Raw genomic sequence first — 27,225 nt, 5'->3', positions numbered from 1 at the left:
AAAAATAGGTGAGACGGGGTTGTAGACTCTCTCCACCGTTATTCAATCACATTGAAAAAGAGTTAGAAGAGAGTTTGAATGAAATGGATAATGTCTTGAAAAAGAGGTTGTTGGATGAATATCAACAAAAGTAAAACAAGGGTAATGGAATGTAATCGAATTAAATCAGGTGATGCTGAAGAAATTAGATTTAAGAGATGAGACGATGGAAGAAGTATATGACTTTTTGTATTTGGGCAGCAAATGACTGACGACGGCCAAAGTAAACAGTATATAAAATGCAGACTGGCTATAGCACCAAAGGCAGTTTTGAAAAAGAGGAATTTGTTAGCGTCTAATATGAAGTGTTAGGAAGTATTTTCTAATGGTATTTATCTGGAATGTAGTCATTTCTGTAAAAGAAATTTGTTAGCATATGATATAGATTTTAAGTGTTAGGTAATATTTTTTGAATGTATTTTTCTGGAGTGTAGCCATGTACGGGAGTTTTGACAAGAATAGAATAGATGCTTTTGATATATGGTGCTACTGAAGAATGATGGAGTACTGAATCTAACCAGGGAAAAAAGAAATTTATGGCATAACTTGACGAGAAAAAGAAATCCGTTGATAGGAAACATCTTGAGAGATGAAGAAGTAGGCAGTTATGCACTGGAGGGGAGTGTTAGGGATAGTAATAGAGGGACACCAATGGATGAATGCAGTAAGCAGTTTCAAATGGAAACAGGCTGCAGTAGTTACTCAAAGATGAAGAATGTGGCACAAGATGGAGTAGCGTGGAGAGCTGCATCAAACAAGTCTTTTGGACTGAACACGATGACGCTGACAAAAATGACAACAAGAGCAACAACAGTTCTGAAGAGCGCAACCATCCTTTTATTTCATCTTCAGGTTGAAGTCATTGTGTCTATGTTTGCTGACAAACAACAACGTTTTTGGATGGGATCTGCCTTTCTATTTTATCCAGATATATTTCACTGACGTTACAGCGTCATGAATGGATATTTAGTTTCTTTCTATTAAACAAACTCTTCGTTACTTGCACATATAGAAATTCTAGTTTTTAAGAAAGTGTTCACAAATGCGAAAACCGAAATTTTTTTGTACATACGCTGTTACCACATGCTGAGGTTTTTGTGATGTTTTTATGTTTTGCGTTACAATTGTTTTTCTTTCACAATTTGTCATCTGCAACCACATAAAACTTAACGTAGGAAAGTTATTTACATCGAAAATTTCCGACTAGGAATGTTACATTTAACATTAATTAATTGTGTGTGTGTGTGTGTGTGTGTGTGTGTGTGTTGTGTTGTGTGTTTGTTTGTTTGTCTGTCTGTTTCTGTGAATGCAGTATGTTTCACTTTCTGGTTTCCCTATTATTTTTGCGGTGAAAGACATCACTACTTTAAACTTTCACTGTCACTGTTTACAAGCTACGATATACTCATTACACTCATTACTGTGTTTTGATTAGTACAGATGAAGCTGTAGAAGACTAAATTTTGTATGGCATTTCCTCTACAACTTTATTTTGGCGTTGTGCAGGGTGGTTCTTCCCTTGCACAAACGAGTGTAGAGAAAACGAGAGTAAAGAAAACTGTTCAAATTCATTTATTTTATTAACCTGGTACCCTGCGTAAAGTTGAATCTGTGTGATTATTTGTGTCACAAATGGACTATGATCAGAACTCTTTGTGGTGATTTAGTATGTAGTGCCTCCCCGAGGAAAGAAAATCTTGCACTTGAAAAGTCTTGATTTCTGGTGTTTAACGAAGTCAAAAAAACTGAGGAATGTATCGTTTCATGTTATACCACTGATGATTCATAGCAGAGGTAAGAGCTCCTAACATTTAGTCATCATTGATAACAATGGGATTAAATAACTGAGAAACTTACTAATACCTATTGGTAGTCGATCACACTGGAAACTGTGTCCAAGTGTCCGCGTACGGAAGATAGTTTGCTTGAAATAGGAAAAACCAGCGACTCGTCAATATCTTAAAACCAGCAATATAAGGTTCCTAAAACTATCTGGATCCCAAAGGGAATTAAGAGTGAAGTATGCAAAGTGAAGGAAGGTTTAAGAAGAGATTCGTCGTTAACATACTAGGGTTAGAAAAATTCTCTTTGTACTACTGCATATATTAGTTTCGGAAGAGTATATAACTCTCATTCGCACTTAACACAGTAAATGTGCTGTCAGGAATAGATAAATGGTTCTCGTCGTTTATTTTTATTATTGCAGTTAATGAAGAACAGATAAGAACAAATGTTAACATATCAAAAAACTATTAAAAATCATATGCGAAATTGTATGATGTAATGCGCTTCATAAATCCAGTTTTCATCTACGATGGACGAAATCTCATTTCTCCTGTGAGAACATTCAGTTTTCTGAACTGTGTCTACAGTTTGCAATCAGAAACGGTTGACATTCCGCATACACGCAGACTTGAAATACTGTTATCATCCACGCTATAAGATTAAATTCATCAAGTTGTAAAAAATACGCAGTTAAAATAACGCTAGGTGTATGAACGGTTTTTCTTCTGTCGGAAAGCATTTTAATTTTTCTGTAAAGTTGCCTGTCACACTGGTGCTCTTATCGATAACTTGCATACTGAGCATCGTACTTAGTCGTTTGAATGGTCAGTTTTTTCCTATACAGTAATAAAGCACATATTTACGGATTATTTGGATTGATTTGTGAAAGGGCCTCGGATGACACATGATAATGATGGGCACTAGCTAGAGGGATCTCCTTCGCTGAGCCTATTGTTATCGCCTATATTATCTCTAATAGCTATGTAATAGGATCCGTGATAATTTAATTTTATGGTAATTAAGGATGGACTGCTGTAGACGTATTACCGATCGAGTTATTATTATTATCATCACCATCATCAACATCATCATCATCATCATCATCATCATCATCATCATCATCATCATTCTGTATACGCATCTTTCATCCGCTGTACTTTGCCAGGAATGTAGGAAAGAGGTGACAAAGGTAATTTTAGCTGGACAAAGACGTTAATTTGCACAACAAGCAGTGATAAAATGTTTTTACTATATAATCACTTTAACTTCTGAATGCCGCTATCGACTCACTTACATCGTAATTCTGTACTTTCTTAGCAGAGAGAAAATAGAGTGAAAAATGAGAATGATTTTTGCCGTCGTAAAAATCCATATTAGATACAGATGTTTGGGCTCTTTCTTTGACACGGCAGATTTGCATTTAGAAAATTGAAAAGCATATAAAAAAAGAGGGAAAACCCTAATAAGAATGTGCCAAAGTCAAAATACAGATAGTTTTAATATTCTAACTACAAAAAATGTTCTTCCACCAGCAACACAGTCATGAGTAGTATAATTAATACTGAACTACTGATTTCAAACTTGAATTCATCATATTCAGCTCTTAATAAAATTATGGTTTAAAACATAGCAAAAGTATTCGAAATTTCTTCCGTGGAAAAGTAACCGTGTTCTAATGATGCAGTGTCACATTTCCAAGCGTAATGTTTCTCATATTGACAGAAGATCTAAAAACAAAACTAAATGCGGAAGTTACAGCTGTGCATAGAAAGTGCATTCTTTAAAATTTCGATGTATTTTGCCAAGCTTTTGTTGTATTGTTTGAAAATTATACTTCATAACGAACACAGATCAGTTTATTATTTCACATCACCTTAAGTTTGTTTCTTTATTTTGATGACCAAATTATTAGGCAACGATATCACTTTGATGGCAAGAGTCTTCCCGATTTTGCTTGGCTTTTACTGTCAGTGTATTACATTTCGCCTATTCTACGTTTGTAACAAGAGCAAAGGAAGGAAGCGTTTGACATCCATCTTCCCTCGATGACGATATCATTACAACCGGAACTCAAGATTGTGGCAGGAAAATGGCCACGTCCTGTTAATAGCAATCGTACTGCCAAATGACTTGAGTGATTCAGAGCACTCCAAGGAAAACCGACGTGAAATTCATCCTATGGCTACTGAACTGTAAAAAAACAAGTCAAAGTTTCAACACAATGTAAGGGAGGAGGCAAGACTAAAACTTATGACATAACGCCCGTTCCAGTGACAACATTCATTAGGTCACAGAAAGCGTCTACTGACGGGTGATGGAAGCATCACTTTTATATGATACGTAGTTCGACAGTCATTTTCTGGATTTTGTCCAGTTCGTATCCAGTGATTTAAACGAATATAAGTAATAATATGTTTTGTGAATTTCATCAAACCTTTGTATTGTTAAAAGCGTTAAATGTTAATATTCCAGACGTTAGACATAATTGGGCCCTGCGTACCTTCGTCTGCCGCGCGTCGTTTGAGACGGGCGCCTCCACTCTCCGCCTGTCCGCTCGGACAAGTCTGGTCCAGTGAGTCCAGCCTGGAGGGAGGAACGCCAGCCGTGAATGGAGGCCGGCGAGGAGAAGCGCTGCGCGTAGGCGTCCAGGCCGGTGCGGGCTCCTACTGAATGGACTGCGCTGCGCTCACGCTGGTCAGTTGTGCTGCGCCGCGACCTCGCGCAAGACGTCCCTCCGCACGCTCGCCGCCCAGGTAAGTCGGCCGCGCGCTGCTGCGCTTGCCTTCGAACGGTCGGACGACTTTTCGACCGTGCTTTAAGATTGCACTGTCGTGAGAAGGACCATGGTAAACGTTCTCAAAAATTTGCTATTAGGCCATCGATACAGCAGCTGAACTGTGTACTCAAAAGTCAACTGTATTGCTTTGTGTTTGTCCCTACGATCATAGCTTTCGTCGTAATAGATATCTATATCAATGAGTTCAAGCACCTCTTGAAAACTGGTTGTCAATTTTTGGCGATTTTCACTCTGTGGTGAAATCTCAAATGACGCGCAAAAATACTTTAACAAAATGATTGATATAAAATAGTTGCGAAATTAAATTTTAATTATCATTTTAAAACAGGGCTCACTCGTTACTCATTGTGTAGAACGACGTAATTGAAGTCGATAAACAAGAAAAGTGCCTTTCCGTAGTTTGTGTGGTAGTGTAGAGTAAAATGTGGGAATCCCGTTACTATGTTCCAGAAGCCTTCTCAGTGGGCATGTTCTCCATGTTTTGCTTCGTTCGTTATCGTATGTTCTGCGTAGTGAAAAGCTGCGTTGAGGCAAATATAACTAACGTCTTACTCCACAAAACATTATGAACATCAGACTTCGACTTTTAGAATCACTCCCTAGGCTCTTCTATTACGTTAGGGATTGTACGATAAGTCGCGGAGTTTCCGGCTCTCTGTCGAAAGATACAGACACTGAAAACGCAATGTAAATATATAGGTGATGGATGGGATGGGAACATTTTCTTAATGTACAATTAAAATGGAAATTACCAATGAAGAGCTTACAGTTAATTAGGAAGACAAATTTGTGTCCGAGATATAAACGCCAACGGCTGTTAATAGAATTTACTTGTAAATTAACGAAGGTACATTACATTTAATGTTTTTCTGAAAGGAAATGCTGTTGAATCATTTACTCATTCTGCATTATTTATGTGCATTATTTTATGCGAAATTACGTTAGTTTCAGATCCATAAAATTAATTGAGCCAGAACAACATATTTATTTGAATTTATATTTTCACTTTTCAATAAATTTTTATTATCATGATACTGCCCAAACGAGTTACCTCGTGCAGAAACAACGTTCGAAAAGCAAGTAACAAGTTTGCTCATAAGGAATTTACATATTTCGGTGGCTATGATTGTCAAACGTAGTTATTTTGATTCAGTCTGTGTATCACACTTAATACAGTCGAGTAATGAATCAGTGGCTAAAAATAAGAAAATTAATGGAAAGCTCAATACGGTTGCGGGCCAATATAGTTTTCCTAAACATAAGAAACTAGTCATTAAAACATAAAGGCTATTTAAGAGGGAATTATTTCTTTTCCCGAGTGTTTCTTGTTTGCCCTGGGTACTCTTACTATACGTACATGTCCTTGCATAAAATCAGTTTTTTTGTTAATAATAATAACAAAAATATTCAATAATTTTTATTATTTGAATCTTATTATCTAACTGTGTAGTAGCAAATACGAATACTGTGCGTGAAATCTAGCTTTAGTCAATTTTACTTTCTAACATATTAACGCACGATGCTGCTGCTTCTGACGTGTGAAAATATTTCACAAGGGCAGTAATTCTAGATATTTTCTTTATTGTATGCTTTCATTTTGACTCCATTCAATAATTTTATCTGTTTGTGTGGAACACAATTACCCGAGTTGTACTTCTATTTTTGTCACAAAAGTGCTGAGACTTGATAAATGTCTCCCAGTAACAAGAAACTAAGTGTTATGTGGCCTGAAGCGCTTTTAGAGCAGTAGTGTGGAAGCTCATTAAACTACTAACGTAAGATACCGTCGCATTTGGTTATAATAGCCTATCGCTGCTGGAACCTACATTGTTTCTGAAGTTCTCATCTACATCCTGCAATCTTTAAACGAGTATTACCGAGTATTACACTTGCTGAATTTAAATATTAAGTTGCATCGTTCAACGCTACGTTGTTGGACTCTCTGTCAGAAATGCATACAGGACTCCCTGTGAAACGTAAAATTGAAACAGGTGATGTGTAATATCCCTCACTGTAAAATTACTGGCCAAAATTTAAATACTGAAAATAGTATGTTTGTTTTCTGATTTGGCGATTTATAGTGTCAGAAAACTAATTTTCTGCTGCCGATGATTAAAAAGAACAGTCAATACGATTCTTCTTTATCTCATAGAATCTCTCTTTAAATTTTATAAGGGTCAGAATTTTGTGAAGTGTGATTATACGTCGCACGTGAAAAGCTCCATCCTGCTCTATAGATTAGAAATCAAAGTCCACTAGAAGCAGCAAAAACTGCACATAAAACTCGTGTGCGGCACCTCATTGATTGGCTCAGTTACTGAAGTGTAAGAAGATAATACACGCAGATCAGCCCGCTATCTGAGTAATTTTTTGCATTGTATCTGGGCATTATCTCGACCTGAAGGCCGTTAGACGTCCTAGCTAGCGTTGTACTTGAGCTATACTACGCCACTTTACCGAAGTTTTATATACTGAAGAGATGATACAACTATGCGGCATGTGACAGTGAAATGAAACTGTCGAACTGTTTGCCACATGCAGCCGTTTTCAAAGTGAGTGACGTAGACAGATGACAACCAAGCGTGGTTTACAATGCCGAAATGTTTTTTACCATAATGTCAACCGTTCATAAGAGGAATTTACTTAGATGAGGAAAATGTGGTGAAATTTATTTCCTACCTCTTCTATTTGAAAATAAGAGCAGTACTTAGCACTGAAGCAAAATCAAAATTAGTAAAAGTACTACTGGAACAAGTTATTTGACTGTCAGACAGCAGTAACGATACTTTTGCTCTTTCGTATCTGGATTCTCCTCTGTTATTATTCTAAGTCAAAGAAGAAATGGACAGAATATTAGTTACCTGATAACAGCGAGATATTACTGACAAATTAACTTAATGCAATGTAATTCATAACTGATTAGTTAATCGCTCTACAAATGAAATATGCATGCCATATATTATATTGCTAAATAGTGAGCAAGCTAACTGTGGTTAGGAACGGTTGGTATTAACAAGCTGTGTTCGAAAGTAAATACATAATTTTCCTTCGGATACTGAACATAAAAGCGGTATTATTGGTTTTTGATCGAACTGGCTACCAATAACAAACTTTAATAAGGATAATAACTACGAAAAATAATAAGGAGTAAACGGATTAATTTGTTCGTAAATGATAATGGGTTTTGTTGTACGAAACTGGATGTAGTGTACTTCTTAAAATAATGCAGAACAGAAATGCGGATAACTACATGTAAATATTTTTAAATCGTTATATCTCTAAAATATTGTACCTATGCTATTAATTTTTCTTTGTGGTTTTTTTCATAATGAAATCTCTGTTATGTATGGGTAAGTTGATCGAACGCAGTATGAAAACATTAACTGTTATTTTATACTGTAATTCTTTGTTCGTGAGAAGCATATACGGCATGGATCACTACTAAATGAGTGACAAAATTTACTAAATACCATCATAGGATAAGGGGCACTTTGCTATTAATTGTACATGATGACTTCAAAGCTAGCTTTCCCGCTGCGCCAACAAGGAAGGATTTGATAACGACGAACGAGATATTTAATCCTAGAAGACTAAAGGGGGAAAATGTTACATTGTTACTAAACCATCGTAAATTGTGCTGCTCCGTATTTTATTCAAAGCAAACCATAATTTATGACTTATGCACTAGATAAGAACATTTCTAAAGTCTCCAATGGTATGTACCGTAGCACATCACATAGAAAATAAATATAAAATGTCCTATTTTACATCCTGTGTTGACAATACCAGATTGGCGGGAAGCAAGAATTGTTACCAACTGTAATCGTATATTTTACGAGCGTTTAGTAACCTTTGGTTAATTAGATTTTGTACAAAGAAGAATGTTGCAGCAGATGTGTCTCGAAGTGTGACAGAAACAGTGAAAAGCATTTTTCTTTTCATCAGCTGGTATTCTTGTACTTTCACGCCAATAATTTCTATAGCGCAAAATCTCTGTATGAAACCGAATGATTACGAGGTCGTTTTGATATAGTTTCGTGCCAACAGACTTGCCACAGTGGTAACACCGGTTCCCGTCGGATCACCGAAGTTAAGTGCTGTCGGTTTTTTCTAGCACTTGGTTGGGGCACCGTCTGGGCCTGCCGAGTGCTGTTGGCAAGCGAGGTGCACTCAGGCCTTGTGAGGCCAGTTGAGGAGCTACTTGAGTGAGAAGTAGTGGCACCAGTACTGAAAATTCAACGGCCAGGAGCGCGTTGTGGCGACCACATGCCCCTCCATATCTGCATCCAATGAAGTCTAAGGATGACACGGTGGCCGGTCGTTAGCGTTGGGCCTTCCAGGCCTGTTCAGATGACGTTTTTTTTTAATTTCTCTCAAAAAACAGTTATTCGAGTCTCTATGAAGAACAAATTAATTGTTGTACATAGAAGGTAGTTTATCCATTCTGTACCTTGCAAGGGTCCTATATTTTATGGATTTCCCCAAATTAGGAAAGAGTTTAATGTGTTTTGTAGAAATAAGATGACAGTCTCATGAGATACGAGATTTCGTATTTTTATCTGCTTCGACATTTTCTTGTACATGTTTTCCCCAAGAGTTCCAATTACTGCTTACAAAAATACTACAGTTTGCATAGTTAGTATAATCATAACAAAAAAGCAGACCACAGAACACTTTTTATAAGTCTCTAAGCTTTTTGTGGCAGTTTCTTCAGATGTTTCATCTTTTCGTTTCTTGTATTCATACTATAATTTATCTGAGAAACAGTATTACTTCGGTTGAGTATGTGAGTGCAGGTAAATTAAATGGCTTGACTGCATATACTCAAAAGTTGTGACTTCAAAAGAAAGTTAACACCCAGGAAACATTTAAAATTGCAGTTCTATACTAAGAAAGCTGCATATCTGATGTGACAGATATAATCAGAGATGTATTTACTCCATACTATAAATATGTGCTCTAAAATCTAAATAAATTGCGGACCATAGAAAGGAAACTATGCAGACAGATCCTACATTACACCATATTAGATGAAATTATAAATACAGAATTCAGGAAGAAAATATCTGCGGATCATTTGTAAATGGCTGCTGTTGAATTGCCATTGAATTGGAATGGTCATGTAACAACCAAGACGTTGGGACAAACATCAAAATATACCGTAAGTTGTAATTTCGTCGGATAAATTTGTCGGCCAAGTTACAGAAGAGAAATACCTAAGTCAGGACTTTACCACAAAATAGAAGTTGATAAATTTTAATAACAACAAACAAAATTTATGTGGAAAATAACAACTGTAACTGTTTGCTAACTACATCTGTGTAACTGAAGACAATCTAAGGCAAGTGTAAATGTTCAGTTGTTTTCTTCGGACTGTTATAACGTGTCTGATACAACGTGCGCCTTAGGGGATTTCTAGAATAGTTAACACTCAAATTTACGAGCCACCTGGAGGACTGAGAGCGTAAAACAGGAAATATGCTGAGAGTTCTCTTTCGTTGTGATCTTGAACCGAAGATATAGTTTGTATTCGTGTTCTCTCCGGTTGCTGCAGGTGCTCCTGTCAGTGACGTGATACCTCATGTGCACCCAGCTCGTAGATCTCAGTAGAAGTTAAGGAAGGGAGGGATGGAAGCGACTACCGGAGGATAGAGATGTAGCGCGTGGGAGCCTCCCGCTGTGTCCCTGATGAGCTCCCGCGGGCGGGCGTTGTCCGCTCCCCGGAGGTACGATGTAGCTTTGCGACCATCACTTCATCTTACCCTTGTTTACAGCTTAGATGAACTCTTCCTGGACATCCATATGTAGCTTCGCAACGCCTGACCTTTACTTCATTATTTGTTCATTATTAGTTGTTTTCTAATTTGAGTGCTGTGGTAATGCTACAGACAAATGAAATTGTTACTAATCAGAGTAGGGTATAGCGCTGTGGTTTTTCGGACAGCAGGTAAATGAACAAACTTACAAACAAATTGGCTTCTACACGTTTGTGGTTTGGAAGTTGTATATTTGTAAAGTGCTTTTTTCGGAGGGCGCCTGCCTACTATAAAGTTCATACTCCTGACATAACAGAGGTCACTAGATGGCTTAAGCTAAATTACACGACACGTAACGCAGGAGAAATAAGTATTTGTTATAGTATATTGTGAAAGCAAGAGATATTTTTTAATAATGTAATCTATTACTGTGCAAAATAAGCTCCCCAGACCAAATGTTAGTCATCGTCTTAAATAAGGCGCAGTCACATAAAAAAAGTAAGTATACTGTTTATTATTTGAAAAGTAATCGCTGTAACTGCTAATAAGTTCATCCCACCGTGAGAAAAGACGGTCAGTTCCCTCATGGAAAATGTTTGCGGTTGCCAACGAAACTACGCTTATACCAGGAGTGCACCGCTTCTTCCGAAGCAAATCGATGGCCACAAATGTCTTTCTTCAGGCCACGAAAGCTACGGAAATCGCGTGTGGAGAAATCGGTATTATTGAGGAGGAACATAGGGGCTAAGGTTGTTTCCCCTACTTCGCAAGAATTCCGCTACGAAGCCCTTACGCATCCTCCATACAGTCCCGATCTCACTCCATACGATTTCCATACTTTTGGAGCCCTGCAGAAAGACATTTGTGACCGTCAATTTTCTTCGGCTGAATAGTTGCACGTCTGAGTACTATCATGGGTCCGAGGCAACCGCGAACGTTTTTCCACGAAGTTTCTGATTATCTTGTCTCACAGTGGAATGAATGTATTAACAGTTAAGGCGATTACTTTTGAAATAACAGTTTACTTACTTTTTTCGTCGGTTTCGCTTTTATTTGAGTGCCCCTTATAAGAGCACACCGGGCGCTTTGGAGCACACTATACATGGTGTCGAACTGGTAAAGGCGGTCATGTGACCCTCCCTCCGTGATGCAAATCATAGCAATGAAGTAGTATGAACCACCGGGTAGTACGGATTCAGAGCAGTAAGATGGGTCGATTTGGAGACATGAAATGGCGTCATATATAAGGTATCGTGTTTGACATGCGCATGACAACGCCGTGAATGAAGTTGCTCGATTTTTTGGTTTATGAACGAGAACTACCCAACGTATCGACATGGAATTATGTAACATTCGCAGCACGTCGTAAGAATAGTGATGGTATAAATATCCTAACCGACATGGATTGGAGACGAGTGGCACTGCTTGTCAGTGGCATTCGGTATCAAACTCGACAGGAATTTTTGCTGTTAAGTGACTGCAGGCCATTTTAACCTGTTGCCAAGCGAACATTGCTTTGAGAACAGCCTGCAGTGGACCTGGAGTCGTGAAATGGCCTTTGATTACAGTGAAATATCAAGCTGCATATCGTTAGTGAGCCAAACAAAGCAGAAACTGCAAGTTGGCTGATTGGGGACGTGTAGTATGTTCTGATGAATCTCTGTTTTTATTTTGTTCGGATAACGCAAGTCGCGAAGTGCACCGACGGCCCGGTGTTGCATTTAAACCACTGTGTTTCGAGTGTGTAGTTCAGGCCGGCGGCTGTTCAGTGGTGTATTAGGGGTTGTTTTTCGTACCACTTGCGCCTTCCCATTCAAATTATCTTGAACCCAGGGTATTTATTTCAACGTTTTCAGTGACCTCGTGTTGTGCTTTCCTCTACTTGTTCGTGCCGGGTATGCTGTGGACACAGCCGTCTTCCAAGCTCACAACAGCCGTGCCCAGAGCTGTACGCGTATATACGTTGTTTGACGAATACTCAGGCGCCTTATCACACCTCGAATGATTCGCTAAATCATCCCTGTGTTAATCCCATACAAAATATATGCAACTACTGGGAATAGCGTGTGAATCGTAGCAACCAACAGCTCCGCAGTTTGATAGGTCTACGGGATCGAATCGTAAATGAGTCGCTTAACTGGATATGATATAGCTGAAGAATCTTGTGGACTCTTCCACGTCAAAATAAGACCATTATCAAGATTAGGGGCGGTGTTACAGGGTATTAGCGTGGGGCTTCTTGGGGATGACTAAGTTTTTCTTAGATGTCCTCACTAACACCTTTTACTTAATGGCTGCTCTTGGTTAATTTTTTTTTTTTTTCAAAATAGACGTATCATTATTACGCGTTCTGTGCTCCGTCAAAGGAAGATGAGACGACAGTTTCTTCTCGTAAACTTGACGTAATAACCGGTTTCACTGTCGAAGTTAGTCACGCATTTGCTCTTTGTTTGATGTGTCATTTAAAAGTTGGACGTGACAGAAACGTAGTTGTGAGTAGATAAACAAATACTATCAGCAATGTATTTAAATTGATTCCAGACTTTTCACATTGAAATCTGTCGAATCAGTTTGCTAAATTTGTAAGTATGCTTGTAAGTATGTCGTAGAAATCACCTGATACAGAAAGACAACTACTTTGTTTCCTTGTTAGAACGAGCGCAAAAATTTTCTGTTAATCGGCCGTTGTCTCATTTGTAACAGGTAGAAAACACTGTGTCACTTTCAAGACAGATCAATATCCGGCGGAGAGCTCCATGTAATTTCAAATGTGAGTCCCATGTGTGTTAATATTCTAGTTATGAAATCATTTACTATTCACAAGGAACCCAAAAATTAATGTCCTCTTGACTGTGTGTGGCATGTTATCTTTTTACCATCTCTTTGTTAATAATTCTCTGAACACGGAGTATCTTTCGGATATAAGTAGGTCAGAGAAGCTGAGAAAAGTTACTATTTCCAGTGATGGGCTGTATTGCAGAAAGTTAATCAGTGGTCGCCAAATACTATAACATTCAATTTGTTGCCGTAAAATGTGCGGCAGAGGTGTTTTAACTCATAAAAATATCAGAAATTACACTAATTGTAATGAAGATTATTCTAAGTAGGATACTTAGGTTTATAAGGTGTTAGAGAGTGATGGTGTACACGTATGTTAGAGAAAAATAACACTAGTTAAAGAAATAATGCCAATAAAAATATCAGATGTTAATGTTCACGGGAAATTTTCTGAACCCTTCGAGATGAAGATTGAGTCAGACAAGGCAATGATTCGTAACAAGTCACATTTAACCTCGTGCTGAAAAAAGTAGAGTACGGAAGACTGTAATGAATGAAGGAGGAAAGGAGACTAACTGTCTAGGTCTAGGTCGAAAAGACAATGGCTGCAGATGATGTGCCTTACATTCGCGGATGATCTACTTCCTACTAAACTGAGAAAGAGAGGGCTCAAGGTATTCAGTGTGAATACGAAGTTGCAAATGACGGAAGATTTAAAAACATGAATCTAGATTAACGTGAAATAGAGACAAAAAAGTAAGGTCACGGCATTACACAATATTTGCAAAGATAGAAGCTCTCTATGGTTCAAAGCATCTGACATTTACGAGTAGCAATAAAGGAAAAATGAAAGAACTATAGAAAGACCAGTGAAAAATTGACAGGAAATTCTTCAGCGTAAAAAATGAAAAGCGCGAGGAAGAGGGAAACATGATCTGTACATTCAGGCAGAGAAGGAAAAAGACAATACGCTTAAGAAAAGTGAATATGAAAATATAACTACTGGTATTATATTACTGTCGCTGTGGAACAATTGATATTGAGAAGAATGATCAGCCAGAACGGAAAGAATTAAAACTGCTTTTTACCTCAGTCTGAAAATGCCATGCAAATCACTTAATAATTGTCTGGCTTCGAGAACTGCAGGTGGCTGGCAAAAAAAGTTGAAAATGTTAAGTGTCAAGAGCGCAAGGCATTACACGCAGATGCGACTTTAAATCCCGTCTAAACACATGTTTAAAAACTAGCTTATAGAATGAGATTAGCTACCGGTGCTATCTCTCACGTCTGTATAAAATTAATATTCAGGAAACGCTGTTTTGTAAGTTTGATAATGTGTCAGTCGGAAATATAAACCGTCTCTTGTTCTTATGAAACAATGAACTTGCGGGCCAAAAACTTACGCAGAACTGGAAATATTACATGTTCAGTTCCTTATAACGCGAAAGTCCTTACAACACTTATTTTTTTATATCCGGAAGTGGTCTATTTGCATTAATGTGTGTGTCAGTTTATGGAAAATTCCCTCTGAGACGCCATCCCGAAAATTTATAGCCATATTACTGCTTTTGTGTATTTTCTCTGGCTAACTAAATGACTTTTAATTTTGAGTTTAGATCTAAAGATATTTTATATATTTCGGTGGAAAATTCGTAAAAACTAGAATCAATGAACACAATACAAGTCTGAGCAAGAGTAGATTAAGAAATAACATTTTCAAATACAGTTCCAAGTTAAGAACGGTCACAAAATGGGTTCAGAAATTAAAACAGGGGTACGGGCGAGATAAGGATTGACAAAAAGGAACGATGGTCGGTAAATTCAAAGAGCACCAGGAAGACTAAAGTACTATGCTAGGAATACAATCCAGAAACAGTGAGGAAGAGCCTTAATGAAAGACTGAGAAATTTATCGGCGGAGAAAGATAATTACTTGTTTCCTGCGTTTCTCAGTAGGCCAAATGTACAAAGAAGAAGATTGTCGTATAAAACAAACAAAAATTCTCCAAATCTGCTGACATTTGCCCTAAGCGACTTTCGTAAACTACGGAAAATCTAATTTTATACCGCTGGGTGGTGGAACCACAATCCTCTCTATTACGATTGTAGTCTCTTACAACTGCACCACTCCGTTCGGTTCTATAGGGCCCGTCAAGGGAATCGCATGGTTTTCACATAAGATGCACTTGGTCATCTTCAATTAAAATATTTTTATTTGTGGCACTACGTAGCGTATGTTGGGAATTCCATTGTTTCATTTGTGTTTTGAAGATCACGTCCCTCTAGTTCTGGGCATTCGTGTTTATGCATAATTGTAGCCGTTCACGAAAATTCGCAGCAGCGTCAATTACCGTCTGACGTGGAATACAAACGTTTTTTTCCCAGCTTGTCCTCTTCAAATCTCCAAGGCTCTGACGTTTGTTAACATAAACTCGGGACTTGAGATAGTCCCGCAAAAAGACGTCACATAAGCTTAGATCAGGGAAGTAAGGAGGCCAGTGATGATTATTCACCGTGGTTTCAAGCGAGGTTTCACAAAAGGCCCGAAGTGTTACCAATCACCTTAACTAAGTTACTGACATATCTGAATTTTGTATGGATGATAATGAAGATCTTTGTACAGAATCCTTCGCATTGTTTACTCGGTAGTTAGTAAACTTGCAGCACGCAAGCGGACTGACCGTTTAGAGATCTGCATCACGGACGTCCAAACTCGCCCATGTTTTCGGGAGTACGGGCTGTATTGACAGGGCCAAGTGGTTTCTTCTTCATCACAAGGCCAATTGTGTTGAAGTTCCCATGCCCATATTAAAATGGTGTCGCGATCTGCAACAGGAATATTAAAATGTGTGCGAAAATCACGTTGCATCACAGACTCGTTGTTTATGAAAAATCACCAGAGAGTGAACGTACAATGCTCCACGTTCCACAGCTTCAAGACAACTAAACTTCTCAGTCTAACAGACAGAACAAGTCCACCCTCCGCACTCTGAGGCCAACCCCTGAGCCGTAGTACACAATACAAAACCGTGCTGTTTCCGTGACGCTCCCTGTATACTCGTTTCTCGAACGTAATTGAAAACGAACATCACGTATCTTACTGTATCTAAATTAAATCTGTGCTTCGTAAATTTTATGGGAGACGATGCTTTTTATTGTCCCGTATAACATGCTTACTGTTTCATTCACAGATGAAGCATGAGAACATATTAACTGTGTTATGCCTCTTTGCTGATTGTTAGTGGGTTGCGTTTTCATGGTTCATAAGGAGAAACGGACTGCTACGTGTCTGAGGAGTATTACTGTTTCCATTTAATGAACTTGTAAATTTCTCTGCTTTTTTTTTAAATACGTTGCTGTACAACATTGCTGCAGTTGCACCTTGACCATTGACTCTTGTCTAAGTATACACATTCAGAGACCTCAGATGAGTCGGTGACCAATAAGTGTAGTATATTTCTGCATGAGCGGCTTTTCGAGGTAATATTCTGAGCAAGGTTTTCAAATGGTTTCGCAGGAAATGTGGAATCGTCCCCCGTGTCCGTTTGCTGCCGAAAGGACATCCTACTAACAAGAGAATCAAGTCAGGAAATAGTGAAAAGGTTCAGGCATAGGTGTTCGTCATCAATTTACGTATCTCTTTGCCATTACGATCCAGGGTTCAATGCTTCCCTGACTCCTGAAAATACTTTATCTAACAATGAATCCCACTGACAGGAAACCAGAAATTATGAGCTGCTACAATTAAAAATTCGCCCCAGTCTCTCTGTTATCTGATTTTTCCAGAAACAAATGGTGCTGGTATCATGCAACCTCGAATGTATCAGATGTAAAATCGAAGTTGTTGTGACAGTAATCTACCGCTATGCTTTCCTTCAAATTCACTGTCATAATAAGCGCACCGTCATCTTATTTATCATCGAATCCTACTGAGAGAAAAATTCCTATGATTTACAATTCCATTTTCTTGTGGAATAATGCGTGTCATTCTCTATAACACTTTCTCTACTGCAGAGTTCGCGAAAATCTGAACTTTGAAAGGTCAGAATAAAATCACTGATTACCTCCGCTTAAAGCTTCGTGAAAAGGTTTTTAATGAGAGATTCAAGAATATTCTGCATACTCCTGCATAGCGTTACGGCAAGTATTGTGTTAATAAATTAGATTAATTGAAACTCGTACGCAGGCAGTAAAAAGTTATTCTCCTCCGATTCCACCAAACTGAAAAAATATTTAATACGAGTATATGACGCGACGAAAAATTACCTCTGCTGCGCGTTTCATCTTGATTTGCAAATTATAGACGTAAATATCGAAATTTAGTCACTAAAACGCAATACTGAAATACAATTCTGTCCAGAAGCATCATGCAATAAGGGAAACTGAGCAATGAACCCGAGAAAACAAAACGTGCAATGCATTCGAGGAAATGAAACAAAAAAGGAAACCAGCGAAAATTGCATTCATTGTAACAATATGAGTTGGATGGTCTAGTGGTAAAGCGCATGCGTCGAACTCGAAAGGTCGCGCAATCGAATCTCGGTGGATTACGGGATATTTCAGTGTGCCTTTAATCTAGCTTTCACCTCTCAGTGATGTAAAGATTCCCCAGGGACGATACCTGGTCCAGATTCGACTTTAAGGTATACATCGCCTTTAGCTGGTAGGATTACTGAGGTACATTAGGGACACACAATTCATTGAAGTGGTGTCAAATCAAAATACTTGCACCAGGCCGTTGCACCACAGGAACTATTATTATTATTATTGTGGTAACAGTATGACATCTGATAGCGAAAGCACATAGTCACCAGTGCTAGCCAAAGGTCTTATCTTAAACGGTGTGTACATATTTGATAACAGCGAACCAGACCTCATTCGATATCATGCGGATGTTCTTCTGTGTGTCGCGAGTGTATTCTGTTAGCTGCAAAAAGCAATCACACAAGTGAAGTAATCGAACATAGAAAAAAATCGCAAAGATATTACATGTGGATCACAGTTTTAGCATTGAAGTAATAACGCCACATTATTTTTTCCGTTCTATGTAGTCCCACCAACCTGCTTTCCTCTATCTCGAAAACACGTTTCCTCGCACTTAGTGGATTCTATTTAAGTAACCTCAAATGATACAGGAATAGGTTCGTCACGCTAGTCAGCTAAAACTAGTCGGCTAAAAACATGGAAACATACCATCGATGGTTCGTATTATACAAAATTAGGAACCAATTTGAACCTATAATTTCGGAGATTTTTGTCACGCTTTCTTTGACAGAAGTAATGTGGTTCTTTAGACTATAACACAATCTACTTAAACAAAAGACGCATCTGTACAGTAACGTAATCCACCATTGTACCAATCTGATCAGTATGCGTTTCGTACCGACAGTCAACAGAAATATGACTAATAATAAATCATTAGACTGAAATCTGGTGACACTGGGAGCAAGCATTCAATTATGACAGCGGCGCGGCACCAGCAGAAACTCAGTTTGGTTGGAGTCGACAGCCGAACACCTATAAGAACACACTCGGAGCACTTGTAGAAAATGAATAGTTATTTTTTGAACAAATTCTACACAATGGATCCGTGAGCCAGGCCAGAAATTGTAGAGCACACTATGTATCATAATCCAATAAAAAATCTGTAAATACAAGCACTGAGAGTGCAAAAAATCACGTGTTCTTTATTAATGTAAGCATGCAGTAAATCAGTTACATGTACAGTGTATATCTTATTATTTATTTGCTTCCTAAATATTTATTCAGTTGTACCTTTGTGCCAATGAGCGAATTTCATACGACAAGTCATAACTTGCTAAATACTTATTTAAAAAGTTCAGAATAATGCAACGACGAATTATGAAATTCCAGAACTAAAATAAAGAGAAAACAAACAGCAAGGAGTATAACAATAATAATTGTATATAATAGTAATAATAAAGGTACAACATAGGAATTTACTTTATTTAACAAATATTAACATTGGAAAAGGAAGGAAGAATGTGTCTCTCTTATTTGCTTGAAAGATTTAGTAAAGCAATCGGAAACCAAAATCAGGGTGTGGATGTTACGTCATATATTTTAAGTGAATAGACTATAAACTATTCCATCTCTGTTCCAAACACGGGACTCTGTTCAGTTAATTCAAGTACAGATACTGAGAAGATTATAGCTTTAGCCCTTAAATATAACGAATCACAATAACAATCCTCTGTAATACATTTAACTGAAAGGAAAGTAAATCAATTTGAAATAGCTATTTGATAACTTGAAAATGAATTCTCAAATGGTTTCGAAAAATATTCTGTATCAAGAGCTGCATATCAAATCAATTCAAAATTTTTGCGCCTATACCATGGTCTTCACTTCGGAGGAAGTACTGTTTGACCCAGCAATTTGTTACATTTTCCTAGTTTACAAAAATAAATAGTTAATCTACATTTTTATTCTCACTTCTTTGCATCTCTCAAGTTGTGTTGCCTTAGCTGTTCCCCTTTGGCGAGACGAATATTTTACTTCGAGTCACATCTGTTCGATGTGTACTGAATACGTTTCACCAGTTATTTTCCAGATCGCAAAATGGATTATACAGGGTGATTTCATGATGATGTTACAAAGTTTCATAGATGATGGAGAAGAGTAAATGTATCAATTTGAGGTGAGGGCCCCTGGTTCGGAAGCGACCGGGTAGTTATAAGCGAAGAGCGTTCTGATACCTCTGACAGTGGACCTTTTCTACTGCAAACTCTTTGCGTTCTATATTCTGAGAGGTGGTAGCATGAACCAAAACAAGAGAAAAAGTCGAAAAGTATAGGGTCCGAAGTACATACTTGAAGAGCTGTGAGCACTTGTTAATCTTCACTACTGCGAAACACATGTCTTCATATAAACAAATTCTCATAGCTCGTATGGTACGCATAAAATTTTTTTGTTGGTTTGGTCCTTACTGTCTTCTCCCAAAATACAGGGTGATTCAAAAAGAATACCACAACTTTAAAAATGTGTATTTAATGAAAGAAACATAATATAACTTTCTGTTATACATCATTACAAAGAGTATTTACAAAGGTTTTTTTTCACTCAAAAACAAGTTCAGAGATGTTCAATATGGCCCCCTCCAGACACTCGAGCAATATCAACCCGATACTCCAACTCGTTCCACACTCTCTGTAGCATATCAGGCGTAACAGTTTGGATAGCTGCTGTTATTTCTCGTTTCAAATCATCAATGGTGGCTGGGAGAGGTGGCCGAAACACCATATCCTTAACATACCCCCATAAGAAAAAATCGCAGGGGGTAAGATCAGGGCTTCTTGGAGGCCAGTGATGAAGTGCTCTGTCACGGGCTGCCTGGCCGTCCAGAACTTTTCCCTTTGCACAAACACCCATTCTCTGTAAACTGTTTATACCAACGTTTAATGCACCACCTATCAGGAGGTTTAACACCATACTTCGTTCGAAATGCACGCTGAACAACTGTCGTCGATTCACTTCTGCCGTACTCAATAACACAAAAAGCTTTCTGTTGAGCGGTCGCCATCTTAGCATCAACTGACGCTGACGCCTAGTCAACAGCGCCTCAAGCGAACAAATGTACAACTAAATGAAACTTTATAGCTCCCTTAATTCGCCGACAGATAGTGCTTAGCTCTGCCTTTTGTCGTTGCAGAGTTTTAAATTCCTAAAGTTGTGGTATTCTTTTTGAATCACCCTGTATGTAAAGCGAGGAACTTGGAATAGAAGAGGTCCACTGTCTGAGGTATCAGAATGATTTTCTACTAGAACTTTCGACTCAGTCGTTTACCTCAAACTGAAGTATTCTCCATCCTCACAGAATCACTCTGTATGACATAAACATCAACAGCCATTAAATCCCTCATGAATACAGAAAAAAACTAACTATAAAGCCAAGCCATACCATGCGAAGAAAGTAAACTTCGTTCATTATGAGCATAACAGTCAGCTAACGATAAAGAATAAATAAATTACAAATCTTGTAGGTCGCAAGAGAGGTAACGTGACAACTTAAAGTATGGGAACAGCGTATAATATCATAAATATTGATAAAGATGCTGCTGTTGATGAAAATAGAAAATTGAGAATTCAAAAGGTATAGAGATTCTGAGCTGTCTCGTGGGTCCCTACCACCACGGCTCAGCGCGTCCCCAGGTTGCGGATAGGGGATACGCCCTTCAGATATCAAGGGTAGCTGGGAATACAAAAAATAAGCAGTCGGGGACAGCCGGTGGGGAGCAGGCGATGGCGTGATGAACCATCCCTGTTTCTTCTTCTCTTACTGCCAAATCTATTCATCAAGAATCAGCAACATTAATGGGCATGGGTCCCGTTGAAGTAAAATATTCCGGAGGTAAACTAGGTTCCCATTCGCATCTCCGGGCGGAACCTACTTCGAAGAGATTCAGGCCGAAAGGAACTTTCAGGTTGGGAACATGGAACGTTAAAAGTTTGAACAGGCCAGGAACGTTCCAGACATTATTAGACGAATTAGATAGATACGATGTACAGCTATTCAAGAAACTCGGTGGCGGAACCTACTTCAAAGAGATTCAGGCCGAAAGGAACTTTCAGGTTGGGAACATGGAACGTTAAAAGTTTGAACAGGCCAGGAACGTTCCAGACATTATTAGACGAATTAGATAGATACGATGTACAGCTATTCAAGAAACTCGGTGGCAGGAGGAGGGTAGAATAAAGCGGGGTAACTATACATTTTTCTATGGAGGTGCGGAAGCTCACAGTTTCTGAACAGGTTTCGCAGTACAGAGAAAAGTGCTTCACGCAATCAGAGATATAAGGTTCATTAGTGACCGACTATCAGTTATAGTGTTGTCCGGCAGGTGGAATAGACTAGTAGTAATTAATGTACACGCACCAACTGAGGACACTGAAGAGGTTGTTAAAGACGGTTTTTATGAAGAACTAGATCAACTGTGGGATGAGTTCTCCTCGTATGATACAAAATTAATCATAGGTGATTTTAATGCGAAGATAGGGAAGGAGGAAGCATTCCGGTCTACAATTGGGAAAGAAAGTTTGCATAACATTTCGAATGATAATGGCACAAGGGTGGTTAATTTTGCTGTTTCAAAAGACATGATTGTTGAGAGCACATTCTTCAAAAGGAAGGACATTCATAAAGCAACGTGGGTCTCTCCGGATGGACACACCCGAAACCAAATTGATCATGTTCTTGTAGATCGGAGATGGCACACTGGTATAGAAAATGTTAGGACTTTCAGGGGAGCAGACTGCGATTCTGATCATTTTCTTGTAGTCACCAACGGCTATCTACAGTAACATCAAGGTGTCACAATGCAGAACTTGTTAGGTTCGATACTGACAAGCTAAATGATGAAAACTTTAGAAGAAGGTACATGATAGAAATTTCAAATAGGTTTGATGCTCTCACGACACAGGAAGATCAAGACGAGGATGTAGGTAAACAGTGGATCACTGTGAGGAATAATATCAAAGAGGCAGCGAAGATCACAATAGGTACAATTAAGAAGAACAGGAGGAAACCGTGGTTTGATGAGGAATGCAAGAAATTGGTAGAGGAAAGGAGAAAAGTGCGATTAGTTTGGGATAGAATGGGAGACAGAAAACGAGAGGAGTTCTTGAACTTGAGAAGAGAAGTTGGTCGTAGGCTACGGGCAAAGAAGAGGGATTAGTTGAACAATCAAATTACAAAAACGGAAACAAACAGTAAAACAAAAAAACATTAGGGAACTTTAACTAGACATAAATGAGTATAGGAAGAGCTTCAAGGCTAGGACAAATGCACTTCGATGGGATGCTGGGGGAATACTGACAGACCCCAGTGCTATATTAAGTAAATGGAGGGCGTATTTTGGGCATCCATTAAATGTACACCAGGAAGCAGGAAATGAGCAGGCGTACGAAATACATACAGCAGAACCCCAGATACCTGAGCCAACGTTAAAGGAAGTAAGAGATGCAATCAACAAATTGAAAAACCATAAAGCACCAGGGTCAGATTGCATAACTGCAGAATTAGTTAAAAATGGGGGACAGAAATTGGTGGAAGTAGTTCACAAAATGATAACTAAAGTATGGAACTCAGAGATTATACCTGAAGAGTGGCAGGAGTCGATTCTGATCCCAATTTTTAAGAAAGGTGACAAAATGGATTGCAGTAATTATAGAGGGATATCGCTATTACCAGTATGTTCCAAAATTTTCTCGAATGTTCTGCTAAGCAGGCTTACACCATATGCAGATGAAATTGTAGGGGATTACCAAGCCGGCTTTTGGAGGGACAGATCAACTATAGACCAAATATTTACCCTACGTCAAATTTTGGAAAAGAAATGGGAATACAATAAACCAGTTCATAATCTTTTCATAGATTTTACAAAAGCATATGATTCAGTATTGCAATCAAAATTGTACAGAATTCTTTCGGAACTTGGAATACCAAAGAAGTATGTTAGACTTATAGAAACGAGTTTGAAAAACACAAAAGGTAGAGTACGCGTGGGGAAATTGGAGTCAGAAGAATTTGTAAGAAAGAACGGACTCAAGCAGGGAGATGCCCTGTCTCCGCTACTTTTTAATTTAGTCCTAGAACATATTGTACGAATGGCAGAAGATAATTCTGAGGGTGTGGAGTTAAATGGAAATATTAAGATATTCGGGTATGCAGATGATCTAAACATCATTAGCGATAGGAAAGAATCTGTAGCAGCAAATGCGAATGCGTTAATCAAGGCTAGTGAAGATGTAGATCTAAGGATAAGTAAAGACAAAACTAAATACCTGATTACTACTAGAATGCCAACAGCAGTAGATCAGGGAATGTTAAGAGTTGGAGACTTGCAGTTTGAAAAAGTGAACACATTTAAGTATCTAGACGTGGACATCACTTCGAGAAATGAGATTGAATCCGAACTGAAGAAGAGATTATGGGCGGGAAATGCGTGTTACTTCTCATTGAATAGATTACTTTCATCACGGATATTGTCTAGGAATTTAAAGATTAGAATATACAAAACTATTATTCTACCAGTTATGCTGTATGGGTGTTAGACTTGGTCTCTCACTGTGCTAAATGAAAAGCCGTTTCGAGTATTTGAAAATAAAATTTTGAGGAAAATTTTCGGAGCAAAAAGGGATGACATTAGCGGGGAGTGGCGAAAACTGCATAACGAAGAGGTTCACGAACTCTATTCAAGCCCTGACATAATCAGTGTTATTAAATCACGTAGGCTGCGATGAGCGGGTCAGATAGCTCGAATGGATGAGGGCAGGGCAGCGCGCAGAGTACTGGTAGGGCACCTGGAAGGAAAACGTCCTGTGGGGAGACCGAGGCGTAGATGAGAGGTCAATGTGAAGGCTGACTTGAGGAGCCTAGGTATTGAAGGTGAATGGAAGGAAGTAGCCCAAGACAGGAAGAGATGGCGAAAATACGTTGCTGCGGTAATGGACTCTCGAGTCCGGTATGACCAGTGAGTAAGTAAGTATAGAGATTCTGAAATCCCAGCAGCTTAACAAACGGTGCGAGCCAGTATTTCCTATGTGTGATCTGGGTTGAAAGGAATGATACTTTTATACGAACAGAATTTAGTAGGAAACGTTATTAAACAAGAACTGAACAGTGAAACTGCATCTAAGTTTTAGACAACGTCACAGAGAAAATAATATAGCCTATCCACCAAGGAAACAAGATTAGCCCATGAGTGTAAAAGCTACCATTTAGAAACTTCTAGACTTTGTTTTTACACTTAGACATATATCCGGATGCCACAAATGGCGAAATTTAGGGCTTTTTTTTTTTAATTCTGCAAGCGTGCATTGTGTTGAGAGTTACTACAAGAGAAAAGACTACCATACAACACCGTTTCCTGGTCAGTGGTATTATAGAACCATATAGGCTTCATTTAAAGTTTGTAAAGATACATGAACGGCGATATGTAACACTAGGGGAAAAGGCATAGTTTGAAGAGACTCTTCTTGTGTTGCCTGCATTGCTTAGAAGCAGTTCGAATTACTGGCAGACTTAGCGGACGCAACGTAGGAACTGAGTCAAGGTTCAAGATGAGCCCAGAGATAACCAGAGCCAGAGAGCCGTTCACTAGGAAAACTAAGTGGGAACCACTGCGTATCCAGCCAAGAGGTGGAGGTAAAATCTCGATGAAGGGAACATTTTATTTGTGCTGATAAACACTCAAGTATGCCCTAAGAAACATCTAGAGTCGACATTTCTCTTCGCCAAAAGTGCTACCAAAAGCTATGGGCGGAATAGGCAAGAGTGACTTAACAGTGCCATAGCCTCGGGGCTACTGAGATAACATTTTAGCCTACAGGTAGCTGTCGTGGTGGGTGTACAGTGGAAAGGATTAGTGCAGACTGTCTGCAAACACACACACACACACACACACACACACACAAGCAAGCAAACAATTATAAAAGAAACGGAAATCGGTAGCACATTGCCTGCGAAAGGCAAGGGATCAGGGTTCGAGTCCCACTATGTCATACAATTTTAACTTGTCTTAAATGACATGCACCGCAACGTGTACTCTGCTAAGAAATAAAAAAAGCGATCATTTCAATTTATACATAATTATGACGTTCTATCTGTATTAATAACCGACTAACGAATTTCATGGTTTCAGTTGCAGGTTGTCTATCTGTTCCCAGGATTTAAAAAAATTAAAAAAAAATCAATATTTCATATAATTGTCGACCGAATTTAAAAATATAAATGCTCTCACAAACTACTTATAGAGTTGTATTGTCGTATATTATAGATTTAACACAGTAAGACAAATAATACAGTTAGAAATTGTCTGTATGTTTTGAGGCAATGTAGCTCACTACGTGCAAATTACCCTCACTATTAAACTATTTGAAAATGAGAGCACTTAGCGACTTCCAACAAATTATAAACATAGTTTCAAACCTTTATGAAATTTCTCTCGCAACACCCCCCCCCCCCCCCCGAAAACTCCTCCCCCCCCCCCCCGCCTCACGAAATGATGAACGCAAAAATGTTATTACTTACTACATATGGCCCGCCCGTTTAGCCGTGACGGTCCCCGGCACGAATCCACCCGGCGGATTAGTGTCGAGGTCCGGTGTGCCGGCCAGTCTGTGGATGGTTTTTAAGGCGGTTTTCCATCTGCCTCGGCGAATGCGGGCTGGTTCCCCTTATTCCGCCTCAGTTACACTATGTCGGCGATTGCTGCGCAAAAACTTTCTCCACGTACGCGTACATCGTAATTACTGTACCACGCAGATATTGAAGTTACACTCGTCTGCTGTGAGACGTTCCTGCGCGGGGGTCGGCAGATAGTACCTGCATATACGATTGTCTGTATCTGTAAAATTGTACCAATGAACGCCACATAGTTGAGGAAATACGGCGTCATTAACATTGAGATGAATGAAAAACTAGCTTTTGCTTAAAATGGAACGCAAATTAACCAGCCTACTGCAAACAGGCGTTGATATACATCATTGGGAACATGTTGAAAATGTGTCCCCGACCGGGACTCGAACCCGGGATCTCCTATTTTCAGGGCAGACGCTCTATCCATCTGAGCCACCGAGCTCACAGAGGATAGTGCGCCTGCAGGGACTTATCCCTTGCACGATCCCCGTGAGATCTACATTCCCACTACATTCTCAGTGCGCCTAATAGATATTTGCCCATCACACTCATTACTCGTGTCAGATTAATCTACCAAGTCCCATACGAGTTGGGGCATACCGTGTGCGTTCGCACAAGACAGTCAATGGCCGGGTAGCCATATTTTAATTATATAGGAAGGTAGTATCTGTTCCCGAAAGAACAGATACCATTAATGACCGTGCAGCTTCTCTAGAATGAAATGATAATTAAATCGGCACCCTAGCTGCCAACAGGCGTTGATATACATCATTGGGACTTGGTAGATTAATCTGTCATGAGTAATGAGTGTGATGGGCAAACATCTATTAGGCGCACTGCGAATGTAGTGGTGTGGACATGTTGGGAATGCAGAGCTCACGGAGATCGTGCAAGGGATAAGTCCCTGCAGGC

General features: G+C 38.9%; 1 long non-coding RNA gene across 1 annotated transcript in view; it reads left to right on the top strand.

Moving 5' to 3' along the window:
• The first annotated feature begins 4,480 nt into the window (after positions 1-4,480).
• Positions 4,481-27,225, top strand: part of LOC126088769 (uncharacterized) — a 1,027,531-nt gene continuing 1,004,786 nt past the window's right edge. The window contains exon 1 of the long non-coding RNA XR_007520128.1: positions 4,481-4,577. This is a non-coding gene — a long non-coding RNA (uncharacterized LOC126088769). The remainder of the gene's footprint in view (positions 4,578-27,225) is intronic.

The sequence above is a fragment of the Schistocerca cancellata genome, chromosome 1 (genome assembly GCF_023864275.1).
Source record: "Schistocerca cancellata isolate TAMUIC-IGC-003103 chromosome 1, iqSchCanc2.1, whole genome shotgun sequence".
Lineage (NCBI taxonomy): Eukaryota > Metazoa > Arthropoda > Insecta > Orthoptera > Acrididae > Schistocerca > Schistocerca cancellata.
Note: the sequence above shows the minus strand (reverse complement) of the source record. Positions and strands in the feature narration are given on the sequence as shown.